The following is a 25,698-nucleotide window of genomic DNA, read 5'->3' as shown; positions in this document are numbered from 1 at the left end:
ACATGCAGATGCCAGTTGTAGTGTTGGGTTAGGGTTGAGGATTCTACCCAGGGTCCGCTAGGACTTTCTTGCATGCCTCCTGACTCCTGTGTTAGCAGGCATGGGCACAGCCATGTTGGTTCATCTCACCTGATCAGTCTCCTTCAATGTCAGCCCGGCAGTCTCTTAGCTGATCCCATGATCCAAGATGCTGTATTACTTTCCTCTGTGTTCCTGGTTACCTGTGCTTTCCTTGAGACCTCTGTGTATTCAATCCTGTGTTCACTACAAGTTTGTCCTGTTTGTCTCAAGTTGCACCACTGTGCATTCAGTCCATGTGTTCAGTACAAGTTACAAGTTCATCCTGCATGTCTAAAAGTTGCACCATTGTGCATTTAGTTTCTGTGTTCAGTACAAGTTACAAGTTCATCCTGTGTGTCTCAAGTTGCATCTCTGTGTACTTTTCCGAAGTCATCTGCCGGCGCATCCAGAGCCACAACTTTGTAAACAAAATACACATTCCTGTGTACAATTTCTCAAGTCATCTGCCAGTGCGTCTGGAGTTGCACCTTTGTGTACAAATTACACATCCCTGTGTACACATTCCCAAGTCATCTGCCAGTGAGTCCCAAGTCGCATCCCAGTGTATTAATTCCCTGTCTCAGTTCAAGCCATTCATTTGTGCTACTCCCAGTGTTCCCTGTGTTAGTTGTCTTTGGTATATTATTCTGGTCTTATGTCACTCCCAGGTACCTGTCGAGAGGGTGGCGACCTGCTCACTTGGTGCAGCGGAAACCAAATCCAAATCGGAGGGGTCACTGGGGAAAACCACCAAGTGAGTTAGATTCCACGCCTCTGTACAGGTCTAGCCAAACCTGGGTTTGGCTGCAAATAGGAGACTTAGTCTGTCACTCCCATCATTTCTCTACCACTATCCTAAACCCCCCAGTTCTTAACCTCATCAGGGGTAGTCTTTGTACCTGGTTGTGACAATGCCACTTAAGCTGACAACTTACTTGCAGATTTTTGTCCACTGGAAAGAAAGTCACAAGGTTCAACTTAAACCTAGGATCAAGCATGGTTGCCAAAATATATTGATCCAATTTTAAGATGCTGACAACCCTTGAATTATGTGATCATCCTTACTATAAATAATCCATGTCGGCATAAACTAGGTCGACTACGGATTGTGGTGATTAACTATAATGATATTAACCTGAGATTGGACTTATACGCAATCTATTTCAGTATAAAGCCCTTATATTTGAATATTACATCGGGCATACAAGATCCCCTATTAGATTCATTTATTCACCACTTGATAATTTTGCGATTATCTTTGTATGATTAGTCTTATTATGAAGTGACATATATTGGGACATGTAATATAACATGTTACGTGATCTGATACTAATGTGATTGAAGGATTTAGTGATGAAACGATCATACCTTAGATCAATAATACCTTAGATCAATAATCTATATTATAATAGATGATTACTGATATTTATAACACCCCAATAATTTTACAGCACATTGGGGATAGAGCATTCACATTGTGACGGAGTCTTGATTTGTGAAGTTATTAAAACTATCTATTAGGAGCATTAATTAGACTGTGAGTGGACACGACATTTTAATTTTATATATATGTTAGTTTTGTTTCACATTAGAAGCACCTTAACACTTGGCACTTTATATTTCGCTAATAATTTAATAGATTCAATAAAAGTTAATTTTTAAGATTTATCACATTGGGCCACCAGTTATGAGAATTCATAGCAACATGTTTCCATAATTAATAGTCCGTGAGTGCCCCTTTTTGGAACACTTTTTCTTTGTCTTTAGTGTATGCATTCTCTTGCTCCTGGGTGCACCCCCCTCTAAGCTATAACTAATTATAACCATATTAATATGATATAGGGGAAGGACATTATATCATTACATAGGTCAGTGCGGACAACCCTTTAGCTTTGCAGCCTCTGGTGAAGTGAATAAAGTACTTTATCAACAAGTCAGACATACTTAGCAGAATCGCTTCATTTCAGCTCCTCCTTCAGTTTCTTCAGCTGCTTTCCAAAACTCTTATTAGAGGAATCACGTGACTCAAGCTGGCAGTGTCTGAACTCACTTCACAGGTGACAACTTTGAAAGGTTTCAGCACCTTGCACAACACAGAAAGTATTCTCCACTGTGCTGGAGTAAGGTAAATTCTCCCTATGTCATGTAGTTTGCAATTACATAGATGTAATGCTCTCACAATATTTGTGACAGTGTCAGAAATCACAAATCCCAAGGAGAGTACAAGTGAAGCAAAGACTTCCAAAAGTTTTTCTAAAAGGTTAACACTGGTATGCCTCTTAGTGAAGCTGATGATACAGAGAGTAGCATGCCTCTTAATGAACTGGCATTTGTTAGATGCTGGTGCTGCTGTTTGTGCTGCTAAAGGCAATATATCCACCCTGTTTTGCTTGTCCACATATCTGTATTTAAGTTGACAGTGGGTACAATGGCATTTTAAAGGCCAGTAATTAAGTTTTTTTATTGTCCATGTATAGACAGGGAATTGCTTTTCTAGTGAAGTGGAATCTAGATGGGATTTGGTAGCAGGGACACAGGACCAACATTAATTGTCTAAAACCCACTGCATTAATGGCAGATATTGAATGCAGATCTAATATCAGCTTAGCTGTTATGGCATCAGTGATTCGATGTACAACTGAGTGACAGCTGTTCTACTTGCTTCCTCTATCAAAGGATTGTTTAACAGTAAGTTGTTTTTTAAACTACTACTAGTAGTAGTCTTCTAAATTCCCTTCTGGGATAAAGATCCACCCCCAGCAGCAGGCCTAGTACTCAAGTATTCTTCTGAGGAATCTTGGATAAGGGCGGACTTAGTTAGCCTTATCAAATTGGATGCAGGACTACTTCCAATCTTAATCTTGATGATGAAAGTGTTGGTGGTGGAGATTGCAGGTGCTTGGATATAGCAGAGAAAAGGGAGCTAGCTGATGCTGGACTGCTTGGTGTTACTTTTTTAGCATAAGTTTCTCATTTTGGCAAAAACTTTTCATGCACATGCTACAATTGACGTAACATGGAGAAGGCTTTACAAACACTACAGATGGGAAGACATATGTTGTCCTGATTTGGGTAAAAATAATTTTATAAATAAGTGGTGGATTGTTTTCAACTTATGCCCAGGCTTTACAATGGCCTTCTTTTTATCAATGACAAGAACTGCTTCCACTGGTGCTTCACTTACACAAACAACATCCTTATCATCATCATCCTCATCATCAACATTCACATTAGCGCCTGCATCAGCTACACAAATATCCCCCTCATCCTGTTGCACTTCCAACATAGCATCCTCAATATCTAGGTCAGCAAATTTTTTAGAAATGAAAAAGCAGAGTCTAGTTATCATCTTCTAGAAGGGGCTAGTTAAATGTTATGTAGAATCTATTAGTTGCTATGGGCAACATCTCCACTTCTAAAAACTCTCACTTTAGTAAATATACCCCTTAAACCCTCCTTATGGATTTGTGACATTTCTGAACCCACAGATTGTTCTACTGCCTTAGTGGTTTCTTTCAGCACTGATTTTACGGTTGTAATTATTTTGACACCTCTTCTGCACTCTGGGTGAAAAGGGCTTGCATCATTATGAGAGGCTTAATAAGATATCTCACTGACAGTTACAGAACCACCACTCATAAATAAAGGCCAAGGCCTGAGCCTTTCCTTGCCACTGCATTTGGTGAATGATATGTTGCAATTTTATGTTTTCCTGCAATAAACTTTCTTTTTATTAGAGGTGTTTTTTTCTTTACCACTGTAAAATATAGATTTTTTTATTTCAGATGCCCTGACTTAAACCCTCTATGCCCTTGGGCATCTGCATTAGTAGATGATGTTGAAAGACTAATATTGTCCTGACTGATGGTAGCAGCTGCAGTGCTAGTATTTGGTTGATCCTTCTCTTCTCTAAACTGATCGTTCTAATCTATATCGATAAACACACACAAGTTGTACAAAAACAACTAAAGTGTAAAAGTATTATTTTTTTACTTTATCTTTTTTCAAAAATCATCACTCACTGCAAAGTCATAGTACTAATGTGAATTTTGAATACTGTAGGCTTCGGCCAATGGAGCCACAGACTCACAGTACTTATGTGAACACAGTGGGGCAAAGCCTGCAGAGTCACAGTACTAATATAAACACAGTGGGGTATGGCTTGTGGAGTCACAGTACTTTTGTGAAATTGGGAACACAATGGGGTACAGCCTTTGGAGTCAGACTCACAGTACTTATGCAAACACAGTGGGATATGGCCTGCAGAGTCATAGTACTTATGTGAACATAGTGGGGTACAGCACACACAAGTTGTACAAAAAAACTTTTTTAAACTTATTTTTACTTTTTTTGTAAACATCAACAGCACTGGAGTGAATGGACACTGGAGAGATAGGTCAGCTCAGCACTGGAGTGGATGGACACTGGAGAAATAGGTCAGCTTAGCACCGGAGTGGATGGACACTGGACAGATAGGCAGAGCCGGCCTTAGGCATAGGCATTCTAAGCAAATGCCTAGAGCACCTGGAATGCGTTGGGGGCATCCCACAGCTCTGCAGCTCCCCGCTGCTGCGGTGATTGGAGCTTACCTCCGATCAGGCAGCAGTGCACAGTGGTCAGGTAACAGCAGGGACAGATTTGTGCCACCAGAATATCGAGAGTATAGGGTATATGTCAAGATCAGCACATGGCTGTGAAAGGGGGCCGGGGCTGCATGGACTTATAATGGTGCTTTCCAGTGGCTGGTGGCTCCCCTGGGTCTGCCCACCATGTGATGCTGATCAGCTGCAGGCAGCCCTGAGCTCAGGCTGAGCTGTCCTTTCCCTGCTGCACCATGCCCCCCTGGTTCTCTCCCCAACCTGGCTTTGATTTCTACCTGACACTGGCTGCAGAGGCACGGAACTGGGGAGGAAAGGGACTGGCTGGCGGCTCCCACATATTTGGTAAGGGCTCAATTTACTGAGTTTATAATCCTTTCTTTGTTTATATAAAATTGTTTAACAACCTGGAAGAGAGGGGGAGGGACGGGGCATGTGTAATGCAGGAGCTGTGCAGACTCTTTTGACAGTGCGCTGCCCCTGCCTCCTTCATAGTGCCCCCTCCCCTGTACAAGCCATGGAAGTACCTGCTTCTCAGTTTGCAGAGAAATTTAGCAACAGGTAACTGGAGGTTATGTGTGTGTGATGTGTGATACTTGTGTGTGATGTGTGATGTATGTGTGTGTGATGTGTGCTACTTGTGTGTGATGTGTGTTATATGTGTGTGTGATGTATGTGTGTGTGATGTGTGCTACATATGTGTGTGTCTGTGTGTGTGTGATGTATGTCTGTATGTGTATATGTGTGTGATGTCTGTATGTGTGAGTGTGATGTATGTATGTGTGTGTAATGTATGCTACTTCTGTGTGATGTATGTGTGTGTGTGTGATGTATGATGTATGTCTGTATTATGTATGTGTGTGATGTGTGCTACTTCTGTGTGATGTGTGTGATGTCTGTATGTGTGTGTGTGTGTGATGTATGTGTGTGTGTGATGTACAGGGCCAGCAACAGAAATCTTGGGGCCTGGTACACTTGGATTTCTGGGGCCCCCAACCCTCCACCCTCCTGTTGCCCCCTCCTTGATCTGTCCTCCAAACAAACATGCCGGGTACACACACACACACACAATTACTGTACTACAGATTGAGAAATGCACAAACACACACACACATGCATGCATACATATTCACATATATACATACATATGTGGTACCCCCACTTAAAAAAAAATGATAAAAAATATGTATATATATATATATATATATATATTATATAGTACTGGCCTCCACAGGTGTGGTATAATGTAATACACAGCCCTATAATAGCAGGGCTGATGTACTTTGGGTGACCCTTCTCTTTCCCTGTGGCTTTTAAGCCTGCACATCACAGGAAGATTTCATAGCAGGCTTAAAATGGACCCTTTCGATTGGTTGCCCTGAGTTGTGGGGCAGAGGGCCCATACTAGATTTATACTAGGGCCCCTGACCAATTATATAGGATAATATAAAAGGGCCCCACTGACGGACTGCGGGGTGGTGTGCATGTGCCTACAGAATAAATTATTGTACCGCTGGAGCCTGGAAGGAGCAGGACATGCTGCCAGGCCCTGCGTTGAGGAGAGCATTGGCGGGTGAAAATCCCTGCAGTGCCCTTTGCAGCCTGCACAGGGAGTCACTCACCTGGTCCCGGGATGGAGGCTACTGCTGCAGCTAGATCAAATGTTCCTCACTTGTGAGTGCTGCTGCCAGGATGTGGTGAGAGAAGAGGACCTGCCTACTGAAATGCCACTGGGAAAAACTGGGAGAGCTTGAGGACCCACAGAGGACCGTTGCGCTGCCTGCCAGAGAGAGGAGAAGAGTCCAGGACCTGTAGATGCCATCAACAGATCCGCTAAAGAGGACGTCCCTTGCTACTCCCTGTGAAGAGGAGCCATGTCAGCCTGTGAGGAAGACCCCGCTACTGCCGCTGCTTGCTGCACTGCCGGACTTTAAGACCCGGTGGAGGAGATGACCCGGCACCCGAGGACCCTGGAGGAGGATGGCTGCCCTTAGGATTGACTGACTGAAAAGTTTCAGTAGGTGCTGCAGCCCCATTTTTTTTGTCCCAATTCCTCGGGGCCCCTCTGATCCATGGGGCCCGGTTTGTGCATCCCCTTTGTCCCCCCTGTCACCGGGCCTGGTGATGTATGGATATGTGTGTTTTATGTATGTATGTGTGTGTTAATTGGTAAACTTCTGGTACATTTTGTGCTCTAATATTTAAATGCATGCAAACAAATGGGGTTACTTTCATTGTTTACATTCTGTGGTAACTTTATTAGAATACCAACTGATTTAGAGTAACTTTGTCGTGACTCATTCATTTTATACCCTTATTTTATCCTGTAAATTCAACAAATTATACTGAAAATAAGTTATCTATAACTGTTAAATCTACAGCTATTTTTAAATTGCTTTAATAGTTCCACAATGTAAAATATATATAGAATTTGTTTAAAAAACAAAACAAAAAAAACCTATGCATTACTAAATAAGGTTGATCTTTGTATACTCATCACTCCAGACCAGCTACATCAACAGCAATTGCTGACCTCCCCCATCCTGAATATCTCTAAAGGTGGGATGTACTAAGCATCGCTTCTGCGATGCAGTATATCCCCGTGACTTTGAGTACATACTGCGGTTCTTTACCACAGTATGTAATAAGAATTTTGCAAAGGACAGCTCTCCCGATAAGAGCTGTCCTTTGCGATGCTGCTGGGCAGAGGGACTTCCGGGTTTTACTCCCAGAAGTCCTTCTGTGCATCAAGTGAGGAATCCAATCAGATCCCGCCCAGCCAGGAGTGTTCCGATAATCCCATAGGCTTCCATTGGGTAATACCACCTGAAGGTGGCGTTACCTAGCAGGGCGAAGCATCGGGATGCAGTGCATTCCAGGTGCTTAGTACAGTCGGGGAATGTGGTAAAACCCCTGAAAACTGCATTTTCGGGGGTTTTAACGCATTTTTACCTTTAGAACATCCCACCCTCACTCCCTGGATCACTGTTATCTAACCCTAACTTAAAGTAATTCTTATAAACCCCAATACTTATATCTCTTCCACTTATCATGTACTGTATCGGGTAGGATGGAGGGACCCAAAAACATTGCAATACTAGGCCACAAGATTTCTGTTGCCTGTCCTGACTGCATCACATAGTTAAGCGAAAGTCAAATGAGAGATAGAGAGATAGCACAATGGGTTACTTAGGATAAATCACATACATATCAAAAGTTAAAAACTGGCATATCAGGGGTAAGCAAGCCTGTTTGTAGAAAGTGCATCCAGAGGATAAAAGCTGGTTCATGGTTTGAAAACTAAGTGACAGCAATTTCTACTAACAGGCTTGTTTGCCCCTGATATGCCACTTATTTAGTTTTCTGATGTAGGTGTGATTTATCCTAAGTTACCCATTGTGCTTTAAACATACTACATAATCTGCGGCCCCTATTTCTGTTTGTCTTTGATATTATAGATGCTGCCTTTGAGGAAGGGTAAAGACAAGAGCTGTGGTTGACATTGTTATTGGACATTATACTGAAAAATATTAATAAATCATGTCAAATTAACACTGCCTTTATTGAGCAGTTTGTTACCTGTTTATATAATATCCCTGGCATCAACATAAAAATACTTAAGATGATAATACACTAAACGATGTGTGTACCCAGCATTGCGACATATGACCCCCCTACCGATGGGCCATCATATTGGGCGGTCCGCACACACTGGGCAATATGCCCGATATGCCAGCCCCTGCTGCATATCGCTGCATGGGATCATAGGCCGCTTCGCCTTATTGGACTGCATGTACAAAAGATCAGTAAATGCAGCTGATGACCCCACGGGAACGTGCAATGCATGATATAGTGCATTCACACTGGACAATTTTAACGATATGTTGCTCTGATGCGTTGGAATCGGCAAAATCGTTAACAAAATCATCTAGTGTGTAGGGGCTTTAAGACTGGAGGTGGGATTATATGCTAGGGGGCACCATCTAAAATCTTGCCTAGGGCACCAAATTGGCTAGAGCCAGCTCTGCAGATAGGTCAGCTCAGCACTGGAGTGGATGGACACTGGACAAATATGTCAGCTCAGCACTTGAGTGGATGGATACTAGACAGATAGGTCAGCAGCACTGGAGTGGTTGGATACTGGACAGATACATTAGCAGCACTGGAGTGAATGGATAAAGGACAGATAGATCAGCTCAGCACTGGAGTGGATGAACACTGGACAGATAGGTCAGCTCAGCACAGCACAGCACAGCAGAATCACCACCGCAGGAACTTAATTAGAATAAAAAATTTGTGAGAATCTGATGCTGGATGATGATATTTGGTGCTTGGTTCTCTGCAAATTAGTAGTAAATGATAGTGCAGGCAGGCATATTCTCTTACCATTTGGAATGGGATATATCAAAAGCAGACTGACTTACAGAATATAAATAAGTATAGCATAAAAATCACTTGAGTTTCAGAAATCACTGCAAAACAGGGGGGTGATTCAGCTATGGATGGATATGCTATTGCAGCTGTGATAGCTGTAATGTGGTAATGCAGCGGGAAGTGTCACACCACCTACATGCATTACTGGTCCAAGTTGCATCCAAGGATGCAGCATGAATTCATTGCTGCTCCCTTCTGACCATGGGGTCACACAAGCCAGCCACCGCAGATGAGTAAAAAAGGCTAGGAAATCTCTGTCAGCCTACATAGATTCTGGCCTTTCTAGTTACCCCCTATGGCAGTGACATGCCTCCATTTTCAGAAACGGAGGCTATCGCCACCCCTCCCTACCCAGAAATGGCAGCAAACTGTCAATCATTGATAATCAGGAATCTGCGTGATCCCTGTTACTGCATCCGCAGGTGATTCACTTCCTGAAATCTCTCTGCAGACCAACATTGAAGGCCATGTCTAGTAGTGCTGCAATCAGGTGGAGAATGTCGGGACTGGAGTTCCATTCCCAGCCAGTAGGGAGTCCATCCACAGTGGCACTGTGTGGCTGCAATCAGTCTCTCCTACTGTTTGTAATCTCTGCATGCTAAGCTTTGCCAGAACTCAAGATTGTGAATTGATTATGCTGTCTGCCACAGTCTGAATGTATTGAGTGCTGAGCTGCTCATGAGCCTGCCAGACACTCTGCATTGACCCCCAGGGTGATTACTTTAAGATGAGAAAGTGAGTGAAATGCTAATATTGCACACTGTTTAAAATTTATCATGCAAACACAAAGGGCTAACTACAGTAACTCTGTATTTCATGTTTGCAGCTGTTAGAAAGTGATATAACACAGTACTTTGGAATGGAGAGTGTTATAGTTTGTGTATGAAGCCAGCCCCTCGGCCGCAGAACCTGTGTAATTTAAGAGTGTCCTGGATTTTTGGGAATGTATGACAGTGTGTGGCCCTGACAAAGTTCAAACTTAGGCAAAAAGCTAATCCGGGTCAAACTACACCACCTTGCCAAATTTGGTGGAACTAGGGCCAAAACTCTGGCCATGCATAAAGGACAAACAGACAGACACACACACACAGGTTCTCAGTTAATATATACAGTATATATATATATATATATATACACACACACAAGCAGTGACCCCCTCTTAAACAGGGATCAGGCAGCACTCAGCGGACTTCATAGAAATACAAGGTGATTTATTCCATAAACATAATCAATGTTTCAAGATGACTAATGTCTTTTCATCAGGATTTAATGAAAGGATGTTAGTCGTCTTGAAATGTTGATTATGTTTATGGAATTAATCACCTTGTATTTCTATGAAGTCCGCTGAGTGCCGCCTGATCTCTGTTTAAGAGGGGGTCACTGCTTGCATAATTACTATGGATTGCACCCCAGCATCATTAATCTTCATTATGAGAGCCCCTCCACACAGAATGCTCCCTCTCTCTCTCTCTCTCTCTCTCTCTCTCTCTCTCTCTCTGTCTGTCTGTCTCTCTCTCTCTCTCTCTCTCTCTCTCTCTCTATATATATATGTATAAATTGAAAAAAAATTATTGTGCAAGGTGGTCCTTTCTCCTCATTGTGTGAGCCCCAAAAGTTCACACTCCAAGGTAGACAGGGCAGCCTTAGAAGAGTAGGGTAAGCCTATGGGGGGAGGGGTCAGGATGGAGCCATGATGGGGGAGGTGGGGATCGAGGTGGAGGACAGCAGACAGGGGGCGGAGACAGTCTATGTTGTTTAAGTGGCTATGCTGTTTAATAGGTTACCTCTGTATATATCTTATTGTTTATGATAGTGTACTCTGTTATACCTTCTTCCTCTTAGTCCTCTATGGTATTTTATGGAGATTTACATGTAGTGATCACAGTAAAGTTTACCCACAATCTTTACCTATGTAGTTGGTGTTTTAACAAAGCAACTTGTTCTGTAACAAACTGCTATGCAATTTTCTCACTGTATTAGCTATGGGAAATAAGAATATTGTCTTAATAATGTCAGTTGCATCATGTTCATGCAATTATTTATGTGGCATACTTTGCTATAGATCCAGGTTATTGAGTAATGCTCCTATAAAGAATATAAATTTATTTTTCAGTACCTGATGTTGTGCAGGACCTTATGGCAGAGAGTATCACACCCAACTCTTTAACTGTGATGTGGCAGAAACCGAAAGGAAGCACAAGCTCTTATCTCATCCAGATCTTAGGAAATCCAGCATCCATTGCAACTGTGAACACAACATATACATTTGGAGGCCTCACACCTGGGTGTTATTATGCATTCCTGGTCTCTGCTCTTGTTGATGAAGGCAAAATAAAAGGGAGAAGCTCATTTTTAGCTACCTATACACGTAAGTGTACAAAAAATAGTTTCAACAAATGCGATCCACATTAAATAGGGCAGCACTGAAACAATGGTGACTATCACAGATCACCCCAATATCAGTATACAAACAAACAAAAATGTTTCTATGCGCTCCTAATAGGAATTAGATTTTCAACTCTAGAATATAGTAATAGTTCAAAGAAGTAACAGTTTCCGTGTCCATGATAATTTTGTTTAAAAGTAAGTGAAAAAATGTCACTGTTCAGTAGGTCCACGTAGGTGGCTGTAATATACCACTGTGCTTGTGGATATACAAGACAATCCTTATGAAATTATATCAAAGAATCCTTTAAAAAATAAATAAAAATATAACCAGTTCACTGCAGATTCATCACTCCAAGAAATTTTCAATTATATCCCTTCTTTAGATGTGGCTTCTCTTTTATGCAGACTTCTTATGGTATGTGTCCATGTAAAACAAAAAGAGGGTTGCCACCATAGCATAAAATCATTTACACTTTATTGGAATATAATTAAAACAGTAAAATGGAAGCGCACTGAATATGACCTTTGAGAAAGGTACACTTTAACACATATAGGGGTATTATTTAGCTCCCCCTATAGAGCGTTACCTTTCCCATCTGGGTGTGTGTCCAATATAACCACCAACGCGTTTCAACCACTATTGGTTCAGCTGCACCAATTAGGTGGACCTCTGCTAGTAGAGGAACTAAAAATAGAAATGGAAGAGAAGGGGTACCTTTGGTGTTCTACAACTTATAAGTATTAATTGAATAGAAGAAATTTCCAACAGTTAGTGGGATTTATTGCAATATTAGCTGTTGGTCAAACACAACCTTCTAGTTAGTCTTCAAATCACCATAAGTTTATGTTTTGGATATTGTTCATAAATTAAAAACCCTATGGTAGCCCATAATTCCTATACCTGAATATTTTATTCTTGGTATATCAACAGAGGTAAAAATATAAACAATTTACAATACAAATCAATACATAAATAACATAAAACAACTTTTAGTAAACCTGCCCCAGTACAGAAGGAAAGATGTTATCTGCCACCTACACCTTTACAGGTGTGAGCTCTTAGGTGGACTTCTTATGTGGTAGGTGCAGGTTTTTCAAAGCGATGACCCTACATGTTTCGTCCACCTATGGGGCTTCATAGGGGTAAATACAAAAATGGAACTGGTCTGAACAAACACTTGATGATATGCAACTGGTTAGAACACTCAGTAGTATAAGCTTATTTTCTGTCCCTTGATAGGGAGAAATCCCTAGAAAGGCTTTTAAAAGCCAAGTAGTTCTTATAACTATTTTACTGGAATGATTAGATGGATGTTTCTCAACCAATAAATGTAACCAGATTACTTAATATCAATTTAAATATGAAGATGCTCCATATACTCCCAATGTGTAAAAATAATGAGACCCAGTGCCAAGCAAGTGGTAAAACTCTATTCAGTCCAATGAAGTGTATGTCTCCCTATGTTAGCAGTAACACAGGGAGACATACACTACATATATATATATTTACATATATACAAATATAAAACTGATCTTGCTTACACACATGTGTGTGTGTATATATATATATATATATACACACATATATATATATATATATATAAATATATATATATATATATTTATATATACATATATATACAGTCAGGTGCATAAATATTGGGACATTGACAGAATTTTCATATTTTGGGCTCTATTCACCACCACAATGGCTTTGAAATGAATAAACAAGATGTGCTTTAACTGCAGACTTTCAGATTTCATTTGAGGGTAAATACATCCAATTCAGGTGAACGGTGTAGGAATTACAACTGTTTCTATAAGTGCCTCCCACTTTTAAGGGGCCAAAAGTAATGGGACTATCAACTCAAAAGCTATTTCATGGACAGGTATGGGCTAGTCCCTCGTTATTTCATTATCAATTAAGCAGATAAAAGGTCAGGAGTTGTTTCTAGGTGTGACATTTGAATTTGGAATCAGTTGCTGTCGACTCTCAATATGAGATCCAAAGAGCTGTCACTATCAGTGAAGCAAGCCATCAATAGGCTGAAAAATCAAAACAAACCTATCAGAGAGATAGCAAAAACATTAGGTGTGGCCAAATCAACTGTTTGGAACATTCTTAAAAAGAAAGAACGCACCGGAGAGCTCAGCAACACCAAAAGACCCGGAAGACCACGGAAAACAACTGTGGTGGATGACAGAAGAATTATTTCCCTGGTGAAGAAAAACCCCTTCACAACAGTTGGTCAAATCAAGAATACTCTCCAGGAGGTAGGTCAAAGTCAACAATCAAGAGAAGACTTCACATGAGTGAATATAGAGGGTTCACCACAAGATGTAAACCATTGGTGAGCCTCAAAAACAGGAAGACCAGATTAGAGTTTGCCAAACAACATCTAAAAAAGCCATTACAGTTCTGGAACAACATAATATGGACAGATGAGACAAAGATCAACTTGTACCAGAGTGATGGGAAGAGAAGAGTATGGAGAAGGAAAGGAACTGTTCATTATCCAAAACATACCACCTCATCAGTGAAGCATGGTTGTGGTAGTGTCATGGCGTGGGCATGTATGGCTGCGAATGGAACTGGTTCCCTTGTATTTATTGATGATGTAACTGCTGACAAAAGCAGCAGAATGAATTCTGAAGTGTTTTGGGCAATATTATATGCTCATATTCAGTCAAATGCTTCAGAACTCATTAGACGGTGCTTCACAGTGCAGATGGACAATGACCCGAATGATACTGCAAAAGCAACCAAAGAGTTTTTTACGGCTAAAAAGTGGAATGCTATGCAATGGCCAAGTCAATCCCCTGACCTGAATCCAATTGAGCATGCATTTCACTTTATGAAGACAAAACTGAAGGGAAAATGCCCCAAGAACAAGCAGGAACTGAAGACATTTGCAGTAGAGGCCTGGCAGAGCATCACCAGGGATGAAACCCAGCGTCTGGTGATGTCTATGCATTCCAGACTTTAGGCTATAATTGCCTGCAAAGGATTTGCAACAAAGTATTAAAAAGTGAAAGTTAGATTTAGGATTGTTTAGTTTGTCCCATTACTTTTGGCCCCTTAAAAAGTGGGAGGCACATATAGAAACCGTTGTAATTCCTAAACCATTCACCTGATTTGGATGTAATTACCCTCAAAATAAATCTGAAAGTCTGCAGTTAAAGCACATCTGGTTTGTTTAATTTCAAAGCCATTGTGGTGGTGAATAGAGGCCAAAATATGAAAATTCTGTCAATGTCCCAATATTTATGCACCTGACTGTATATATATATATATATATAAATATATAAAAAATGAACAAAGGGGGTGCACTCACCAGTCTTCTAAAATGAGTTTTTATTTCATCTTTTTAAAAAATTTTTTATAGCATCATAGTAAAGCTCCGACGTTTCGGTTCTAGCCATGGACCTTTGTCAAGGTACAATTCCAAGTAGTACTTTGCATCAATATATACCTGAGTCCAATTAAGAGACTCCTCCCTCACAATCACGTGAGTACAAACAATACAAACATATAGAGACATGAAGACATCATTTGTAATTGTGCAATAATACCAATCAAAGACTAACTAAAAAATGAAATGTAATGAAAAAAAACATGTTAACAGACACATATATAAAAACAAACCTTACAGGTATAATCGAGCTGCATCCCCCGCTAGCGTGCGTGTCAATTCCCCAAACTTCCTGCCAAGTGGAACGCAAGTCGATAACATTTCCTGTCAAGTGGCACGCAAGCTAATACAGCAGTAATGACAACCGCTGTTAAGGCTTCCTGCACTTCATCCGTCGATGCTAGTGCCCGGATCAATCAAATCACGAAGTAATATACAAGAACACTAGGGACCCGGTGACGCAGACAAACAAGTATACGTCACCATATAACCCATTAATTTAAATGAAGATGTAACTAACAGAGTTTTCATATATTGACTCATCAAGCTAATATAAATCGGGCAGTCGACATGCACGTCCATCCAAAAGATGCAGCCTGTAAGCAAACCAATGATAAACACATCCTCATAGATAATATAATGATAGGACAATGTCTATCCATCTGGATTGAATTACATATGCCTAAATCATAATGTATACAAAAACATGGTTTGTCAACATGTGTGTCGACATTTTTTAAAAAATTTCAATTATAAACAACCAAATTTAGACACATTAAATAATTAAAAATAAATAACAAATAAACAAACTCCATAGGAAACCCACATTGCCACAACACTCGAAAAAACAAAAAATAAAAAATCCCAAAAATTGTATCATTACAAAATCTGATGATGCACCCCCACTTGAGATCCAAAAATACTTTAATCCAAAAACATCCCAAGGTGTATAGCTTCATTAAGGCCGCGAGGGTGGACCGTATCCAATTTATGTATCCACATCGCTTCTCTCTGGAGCAAGAGTTTGGCCCGATCGCCTCCTCTCTTGGGTGGAGGCACCCAATCGATAATCATGCATCTCAATGTTGCTAAAGCATGCTGTGTTTCAAGGAAATGTCTTGCTACAGGTTTATCAGAAGAACCATTAACAAGCGCGGCTCTAATAGAGGATCAATGGTTAGCCATCCTCTCATGAAGTGGACGTATCGTCTTGCCAACATAGACCAGAGAGCACGGGCACACCAATAAGTAAAGCACATGGTCGGAGGTACAGGTGACTCGATGTCGAATGTAGATCTTGGTACCTGTGTGTGGGTGATGAAAAAATTGACCCACCATCATACTCCTGCATGTAATACAATTTACGCATCGAAAGCATCCTGGCTTCAACAGCCACAGCCTTTGTTCTATCAGGACGCATTAGTCTGTCCTTTAAATTCTGGCCACGCTTGAAGCTCATCAATGGTCATTTAGGTATACAATTTTTTAAAACAGGATCTGTAGCAATAATATCCCAGTGCTTAACCACTGAATTACGGACAATCGAACCAGCAGAGTCAAATATTGTAGTAATTACAAAAGGATCCTCAATTTTAGATCGCTTTTTCGCATTATAACCTTCACAAAAAATCTTTTTGGCCTTTTGTAAACATATATTCAAATTTTTAAAGTTATATCCTCTTTCAAGGAAACGTTGTCGCATCTCACCGATCTGGACATCTGCCATCTCAGGATCAGAATTGTTCCGAAAAACTCGTAAGAATTGTGAAATTGGCAAATTTCTCTTAAGAGCAACTGGATGATGACTTTTGTAGTTTAAAAGCGTATTACGGTCGGTGGGTTTCCTATAGAGTTTGTAGCCATAGCCAGCATCAGTGACAAAAATAGTAATGTCCAAAAAATTAATTTTGACACTATCATAAGTCATGGTAAATCGTATTGGCGAATCTAGGTGATTAAGACATTCCAACATTTTCAATAAAGAATCCTCAGAATCCTTCCAGATCAAAATAATATCATCGATAAATCGACGGTAAAAACTGATACTATCTCCAAACGGCGGAATCAGGTAATTTTTTTCGTACGAATCCATATAGATGTTTGCATAGGCTGGTGTGATATTACTGCCCATCGCCGTCCCCGCCGTCTGGAGATAGTATCAGTCACCGTATCGAAAATAATTACATGTTAACGTCATCTCCAATGCTGTAAATTTTTTTTTAAAAAGATGAAATAAAAACTCATTTTAGAAGATTGGTGAGTGCACCCCCTTTGTTAATTAATTTTTTGTATGCAGGGATACAGGTGATCCCTTTTGGGTGGCTACCCCAGCAATTGGATTTTCAGACGTGAGTGTGGACTAATACTGGACTATATAAATATATATATATACACATATGTGCCTAATCAGCCATGTGTGATTTGTTTATTCCGGAGTGCCGCAGTGTGGATTGCACACACACACATATATATATATATATATATATATATACACATTTTATATACATATATATATATATATAGAGAGAGAGAGAGAGTGAGAGACATATATATATATATATATATATAATATATATAATTATGGCCTGGCCCTTATAAAAATGGGCATCATGGGGGAGGATGAGGAGGAGGAGGAGCAGCTGAGGCTGGAGGGGGTGGCCCAGATACCTAGAACAGCAGCGGCTGCCAGAGCCTCCGCTGCTGTCTCTACACATTCAGTGATCACTATGTGATCACTGCCGGAGCCGGAGCGGGAGGGTGTTCCACTGGCGGCCAGGACAATAGCACAGCGGCGGCTACCAGAGCCACTGCTGCTGCTTCTACTCAGCTAGTGATCACTATGTGATCATTGTTATGCCAGATCTGCAGTGGGAGGGTGCTCCACTGGTGGCTCCGATACATAGCAGCAGCAGCAGCTACCACAGCCACCACCGCTGCTTCTACACAGTGATCACACTGATCACTGTGTGTTCCCGTAGCCGCAGCGGGAGGGTGTTCCACTGGTGGCCTCGATACATAGCAGCAGTACTTCTCACTGAAGGGGGTGTGGCCAGCTGGGATGCCTGATCATTGCTGGCCACAGTGATCGGGTCACAGAAGCAGCATGAGCCCTGGCTGCTTCCGCTATTGAAGTGGCGCCAGGAGGGGGGTGCTGACGGTGCCTAATCACTGTGGCCAGTAGTGATTGGAAAACACAGGAGGGGGAGCCGCGGGTGTAGAGGGACCAGAAGATCCTTCTGATATAGGCGGCAGTGGGAAAATTAACTTCCCATAGCCGCCTAGTGGCCATTACTGACTGGTTATATCAGATACGACCATGTCAGGGAAAGCCCAGTCTGGTATGGTCGTATCTGATACGACTGTGCCAGGCAAGTGGTTAATAGATGCACTGCTGTAGTTGTAATTGGGAAATTACAGAATGCTGATTGCAGAATGGTGGCCTGCTGTTGTACATTGATATTCATTGTAGAGTTGCCTTAATGGTTTGGTGCTTTCTCATGACTACTATAGGTGCAATGTATATCACTGCAACAGGGCCTATTTTCCCAAGTGTTCCAGGACTATGCTATGATCAGTCAATACACTTACTCTGTAACATGTATTTTCCATACATTCCATTTGAACATTTATTTGTATTTTTACTAATATACTACTTTTATTTCATTGTTGTATTTCCTAATATATTTGCTCAACATGTATAGATGACATGCCACCCTAGATTATTCTGTGATCTGCCTGACGAAATTACCTCTGTAAGTAAGGAGTGTAAATATTTCATTTACAGCTAGTAGGGCTCCAGCACCAACCATCCATATCTATAAATCCATCTGAATCACATGAAAAGTGACTGCAAGGATTAGTATCTTTCTATTTGTCTGTATAGTTACTCCCCCTGGTCTATTTATGCATCTTTGGCACTAGATGAAGCTGCACACACAGGGCCTGATTCAGAGCCGCTAGTAAGCGGCCGCATGTTCGCTCCGAGCGCTGTTCGCACATCTGCGCATGCGTACGGGTTGTAATGCGCATGCGCCAACTAGTCAGTGCGGTCGGAAATCATGTGCTCGCTAAATAGCGAATGCCTACTAATTTGATTGACAGGATGAGGCGTTTGTGGGTGGTAACAGGGGAAGGTGCTTGAAAATGGGAAGTGGAGATCCAAACGCAGGCGTGCCAAACTGTCAAAACGGGCATTTTAAGGGTGTGTATAATTAACAAAGCAGCGTCATTGACCACGTCACTTGGTTGTCTTTTAGCCTGAACTGCTCGCATGATTGCGGTAGGAAAATGCTAACACAAGCACTGCGAGCAGTTCATACGCCTTTCGATGTACTCAATTAATCTAATAAATAGCGGAGATGATGTATGATGCGAGCGGCCAGGGGGCGTCTTTACAAAATAGCGAGCGCATGTTTCGTTAGCTCGCTCAGACATAGAGGCGTCAACAGACCACAAAGAGCGAGCGCTCAATTTAAATAGCCGGCCCCTTTTTTCTGAATGAGCAAATAGCGTCCGCCTCTGAATCAGGCCCACAGTCTGAGTGAAGTCTATTGAGCCACACATCCCAAGGAAGGGCTGCAGAAATTTTAACTAATGCTACAATCCAATATTCAAGTCTGTGGCCCTGTATTATCTACTATATATTCCTCCACAGATTGTGCATCTGACAAGCACACTGAGAATCAGACAGTGACATGCACTGGCACTTTGTGCAGTGACACTGACAGCCCCCACTGACACTAATGCGGAAAAAAATTCACAACATTCACATTAACACACTTGGGTCAGCAAGAGCAGTGCAGTCACCCACTTCTCCCACTTCCCTAATTATAAACTATTGCCAGATTATGGCTGTAACAACAAGATCTTTCAAACCATATTTTCTCAAAATAAATCCACAGGGCCTGATTCAGACCCGGTCACAAGCGCTGAGCGCTCGCAATCGGGTTGATGTTTGCCCACTGGGCATGCGCACAATGGAGCCGCTCCGTTGTGCACATGCACGATACCCGGCTAGCGACAGGTGCTCCATCACTCCGGATCTCGCACCAAAAGGGGTGAGCTGTTGATGGTGATTGACAGCTTGCCCCATTTGGTAGGCGTGGCGGTGGGGTGGTTTCACAAATGGAGGCGTTCCCATGCAAATGCCTGCCATTTGTGGGTGGCCCCACTGACATCACCAGTGATGTCAGTGGGAGAGCTTCCGGCTCTATTAGAGCCAGAAGCTCATTGGGGCTTGCGGCCATGAGACCCTACCACAAGGGACTCATCACAAGCCTGATGGTCGTGATGGTCTTGACCATCGCGACCATCATCCTGGCCACTCGCTATAGCTGTGGGTGGTCACCCACATCTATGCGAGCAGCCAGTAGGCCACTCCAAAAAAAAAAAAAATGCCCTGATTCAGAGCGAGCGCTCTTTCAGAGCGTCCGGCTCTGAACCAAGGTCACAGACCAAGTTAATGTCATTTAAAATAATAGGTCTGTTTTATTTATTTATAACAATGAGTATGGTGGCAGAGGAAAGAATGGCAAACCACTGGTGCCAGCTTGACTTAGGCAAAAGGCAAAAGATGTCACACAACTTACCAGGGCAAACTATCCCACAATGGTAAGTGAGATACTTGCAAGGGCCAACTCTCCCTTTCAAAGCAAGTAAGACACCCATGCCAATATAATACATGCAAGGGCCAACTATCCCTTTCTAGCAAGTGAGCAGTATACAGCACTGATACCAATGCACCATTTTGGCCCTCCCAGATGAGAGGTGCCGCTGACCCCAGTAGGGTGAAACCAGCGTAACCAGTGCATTGAAAGGGTGTGCACTGCTCCTACTGCAGCAATATGGATGCTTTACAGATTGCTGGTCACACATGGTTCCCATTAAGGAACCAGGCACACTGCCATACTACCTTGTTAACTAAACCCCTAACACTAAAAATTGCTACTCCAGGAAAAACAATTCCCCTCCTACGTGAGGCTAACTCCGCACTGCAAAAACAAATGGGCATCCTGGACTCTGAGTAGCTGAATGGTGCACCACCATCCCACCCTACTCCAAAAACATGTTTGACCACCCACATTTTACGAGTTTACAGGCCCTGTTAATCGCAACTGCGCTGAACCTGCACCCCAAGAAAGCCTGGCACAGATCACTAACCCCAATGGCACCCAAAGGAATCTGCTGCCAACTGTAGACTGGGCAACAAAACATCCCACAACATACCCTACCATGAGAAAATAGAGAAATCGGATGAAAAACGGGACTGTGCAGCCGAAATATAAAAGTGACCAACCAGTTAGATTGGCCAAGAAAAACTATGAAATCACCTGCAGTACACACAAATGAATATATGAGGAACATTTTACTATAGAAAACATCGCCAAATGAGGAGGTGGGAGGGAAAAGGGGGAAGGAGGACTTGACCCGAGGTAAAAACCTACAAAAAACCTGCTGGATCTGTTTATTTTGTTTGTAAAGACAGTCTCTTATTATTTGCTGTTTATTAGTCTCCATTCATTTATACTATTAATTTTCAAACGTGGTCCTAAGCAGGGCAAAAAATAGGGCAAAGTCCCTCGAGTCCCCCACCAGCATGGTGACAAGTTAGCCGAAGCACTCAAGTCCACAAACAACGTTACACATCATGAGTCCACCTAAAATATATCTTCAATAGGCATTGGACTCCCATCTACACAGAGCCTGTATCTCCTGCCGAGCCTTGACTCTGCAAGAAAGTCCCTCATTGCTGCCACAAAGCCTGATAGGCTCTCAAAGTCTGAAGGACCGACATCCAGACTGCATGCCAGCTTGATAATTGGAAGGTTTACTGGCTGTGCTGATGACATCAGGCCTGGCAACAGGAGTGATACCATAGATCCCTGGGGTGGTAGGAGTAACCGCAGGTGTTCAACCACACTGATGTCTGAAACAAAGAACACAGAGGCAGAATCTTGCAAACTCCCAGTTTCCCTTGAAGTCAGGTTATGAATCGGCTGCGCTGGGGCAGCAGTGGAAAGAGCAAAAGAGACAGAGGAAGCAACAGGCACAGACCACAAATCCTACCTAACTGCTCAATGAGTGGACCCAAGTGGCACATGCTGAGGCACAGACGAGGACACCCCCTGTTGCAACAGCACCCCTAGGCCGCTGGGACAGCAGGTCCATCTTGACACTGCAACCCTGCATTAATGCTGCCGCAAAAGGCTGTCTCAGCTCCTCTAAGCCTGGAGGAGCCCACAGCATCTGACATTAGGGAAAAGCCCAAGCCAGGGTTATGCCAGGGTTTTGAAGAGCATTGCATATGGGGTGGGGGACCCGGATCAAAAACTGGTTCTGTATGCAAGATATATATATGATCCGTTCTATATAAGGGATGGGGCTGAGACTTCAATTTAACTACTGTAGGTCACCTAAAGTCTAATGCACATGTATTTCAAGTAAAAACTGTCAACCCAAAAGTGCAAAGATTAAAACAATATTCAGTTAGGCCAGTTTCTGTGACTGAGGAGGCAAAGTTCCAGTGCGATATTTGTACAATAATCCAAGCAGATATATCAGTCCTTTGTGTAACACGAATGTCCCCCTAATGTTTTAGAGTTAGACAAAGCTGTCATAGTCAGTGTTATAGAAAGATACTCTCCCATGGGTAAGAGAACCATCCAGGGACATAGGCCACAGGGAACAGGAGCCCAGCTTACGCGCACTACTAAAGATGGATACCCGATTAAAGAGGTATTCCAGCTGAAAGGTATTCTGAACTGCCAATCAAAACCTGTTATACATGCCATTAACTGCAGTTATGGCATACAATATTTGGGTTGCACTATTCATACACCAAATATGCGGTTATTTGAACATAAATGAGGTATAACCCAAGGACTACAGTCACCTAGTGTTCCAAGGCATTTACATTTATGTCAAAAAGGTGGTCTAAAAATTCTAACTATAAAGCAAGCAATCAAATTAAGCTTAATTGAAGAGGAGGTGATAGGTCCCCAATACTTAGGAGCATTTCAGATAGTAGATCAAATGGTCTCAATGACAATATAGAGCTAGACAACCTTGAAAATAATTCCAGGTATATTGGAAATTATAGACTATGAGGCTGTGTTACCAATTCACAAGATGACAACAACTTGGGGGCGGATCTTACTCACTTTAGGACAATACATGCCCATTAGGTCCCATGCCACTCCCAATCTCTATTTAATTTAGGAATACACATGTACAGTGGTGCAGTACATTTATGATGTAGAGAATATTGTTTAAGCATGCTATTAGTAATACTTCACAACTTTTAGTGAAGTTGTCGTTAGTGATATACTATCTGCTGAATACACCACGAACTCATGTTTTATCTATGTGCATATGTATTGCTATAATAAATGAGTTTGAAGGTGATATGGTCTTTATAAGATTGAAGTCATTAATGGATAAATTCAATATTATAATCAAAATATCTGTATTGTATGTACGGACATAATTTTAGAATATAATATGCTAAAATTTATATATGGAATAATCTAATTAGAGGATGCGCCAGGAGAACCGAAGAACAAAGGCGCAAAAGTGCAGTTTTACCTGAAATGCTGGCTTATGATAACAAGTGCTACAATGCATTTAACACATAGACATAGTCTATGCATTCTTTATGAAATAGTGCTCTACCAATAGTATTGATTAATAAATCTGGTTTGTGGGCAATGACTGGCCAACTGCGAACAGTCCAATAAAGTTTGTGAGCGAGGAGGGCTTATTACCTTCTGAGGAAACAATGCATAGCCCAAAAATGAGTTACGCTGCATAACTTACCACCGACATTACAATATACACCTAATAAATAGCAGAAAGGACTAAATTAATTAGCACTTTGTCCACTATGTGTATCATCCTCAGCCATGTATTATTGAAAGTACATGTACTACTAAATACACAGTAATTACCAATTACCACGTGGTGTATATTCATGTTGGCCATGGGCAGTCTGTGTCACTGTGACACAGGCTGCATCGTGTGTGTAGCGCTGACCGGACGGAATTCGGTCAGCGCTACACAAGTGCCAAACACACAGCCGCCGGCTCCAGCAGCTGTGTGTTTGTTTTGATCAGCAGCCAATGAGAGTCTGTCAGACTCTCATTAGCTGCTGCTGCACCCACTGCAGGAGCCGCTTCATCTTCCAGCTCCCGCAGTGGGAAGTGGGAGAGGCATCATGATGTCATGATGTCTCTCCCATAATGCAGAGCAGCCCGGCCAGGGAGGACAGACGGAGGAGTGGATGGCAGCGGCGGGAGCGGGGATTCAGGTAAGTGTTTTTTTTTTTTTTTTATATATTACGTGTCTACTGGGGGGGGGTCTGGCACTACAATGAGGAGACCACTATTGGGGGCACTACGAAGGGGAGGACTACTACTACTGGGGGCACTACAAGAGGGGTGGGGGACTACTACTATTGGGGGCACTACAATGGGGGGACTACTATTGGGGGTACTACAAAGGGGGACTACTACTATTGGGGGTACTACAAGAGGGGACTACTACTACTGTGGGCACTACAATGGGGGGACTACTACTACTGGGGGCACTACAAAGGGTCGGGACTACCACTAGGAACACTGCATAGGGGGGAGGGGACTACTACTAGGAATACTGCATAGGGAGGAGTGTACTACCACTGGGGGCACTGCATCGAGGGACCACTGCTGGGGGCTCTATTTAAAGGGCAATACTGGGAGTACTGCATAGGGGGGAGACTACAACTGGGGCCACTATTTAAGGGGCACTGCATAAGGGTTACCACTATTGGGGGCACTGCATGGGGGGTGGACTGCTACTGGGGGCACTATATAAGGGGCGCTGCAAAGGGGGGGACCACTACTGGGGGCACTATATAAGGGGCTTACTACTGGGGGCACAAGGGACACTGCATAGGGGGGATCACTACTGGGGGCACTACTGGAGGCCTGCATAAGGGTGTCCTCTCCTGAGGCACACGGGGGCACTGCATATGGGCACTACGGCAGGGGGCTGCCCCTAATCTTTATTTTTACCTAACATTAATCCCATATGGACCCGCCTCCTCCCTGGAACACTTGAAGGGGGGTGCCATAGCACGCTCGTTCTTCGGGCACCCTGGCTACACGCTACTCCTCTGCCAGGGGTTCCTGCATGCATTTGCCCCCCAGGCTAATATAAAGAGGTAAATCAGGAATATGATTTTTGTGCATTAATCCATTTTTCAATATTTTTCTTTTTAAAACATAATGAATGTAATGTTCCAATTGCAGAACCCTCCATGGTAACAAATCTAACAGCCTATAAAATAAACAGCAGCACAGTAAATGTTATCTGGCAGCTTCCAGAAGGAAACAGAAGTTCATATCTGGTGGAAGTGTTGGGAGATCCACCTCAGAGGTTTAACGTCACTTCAGAATCAGTGACTGTCAGTAACCTGACCAGAGGAAACCAGTACACAGTGAGGATCTCTGCAGTAGCAGGCGATAGCATACATGGCAGCAGTAATAAGATCCCAGTATTAGGTGAGTATAAGCCTCTGCTTTACCAGTGTGTTACCAAGTGTGCAGAATATAACTAAATGGCTTCCTGACTTTTAATATTCTCAATTTAAGATTCATTGTATAAGTTATTAACTTGTTTATTTAAGTATATAAGTATATATTAATTTGTAATCTGTAAAATATAGTTTTAAGCATCATGTTACCATATGCACTTACATTACTTACAGACAAGAGGCACTTGTTCTTTATTTTCCCACTTCCTATAAATCCCACTTGCTGTGACATTAT

This window comes from Taudactylus pleione, unplaced genomic scaffold (genome assembly GCF_031769625.1).
Source record: "Taudactylus pleione unplaced genomic scaffold, aTauple2 ptg000010l, whole genome shotgun sequence".
Taxonomy (NCBI): domain Eukaryota; kingdom Metazoa; phylum Chordata; class Amphibia; order Anura; family Myobatrachidae; genus Taudactylus; species Taudactylus pleione.
The sequence above is the reverse complement of the archived record's forward strand: the minus strand, read 5'-3'. Positions refer to the sequence as shown.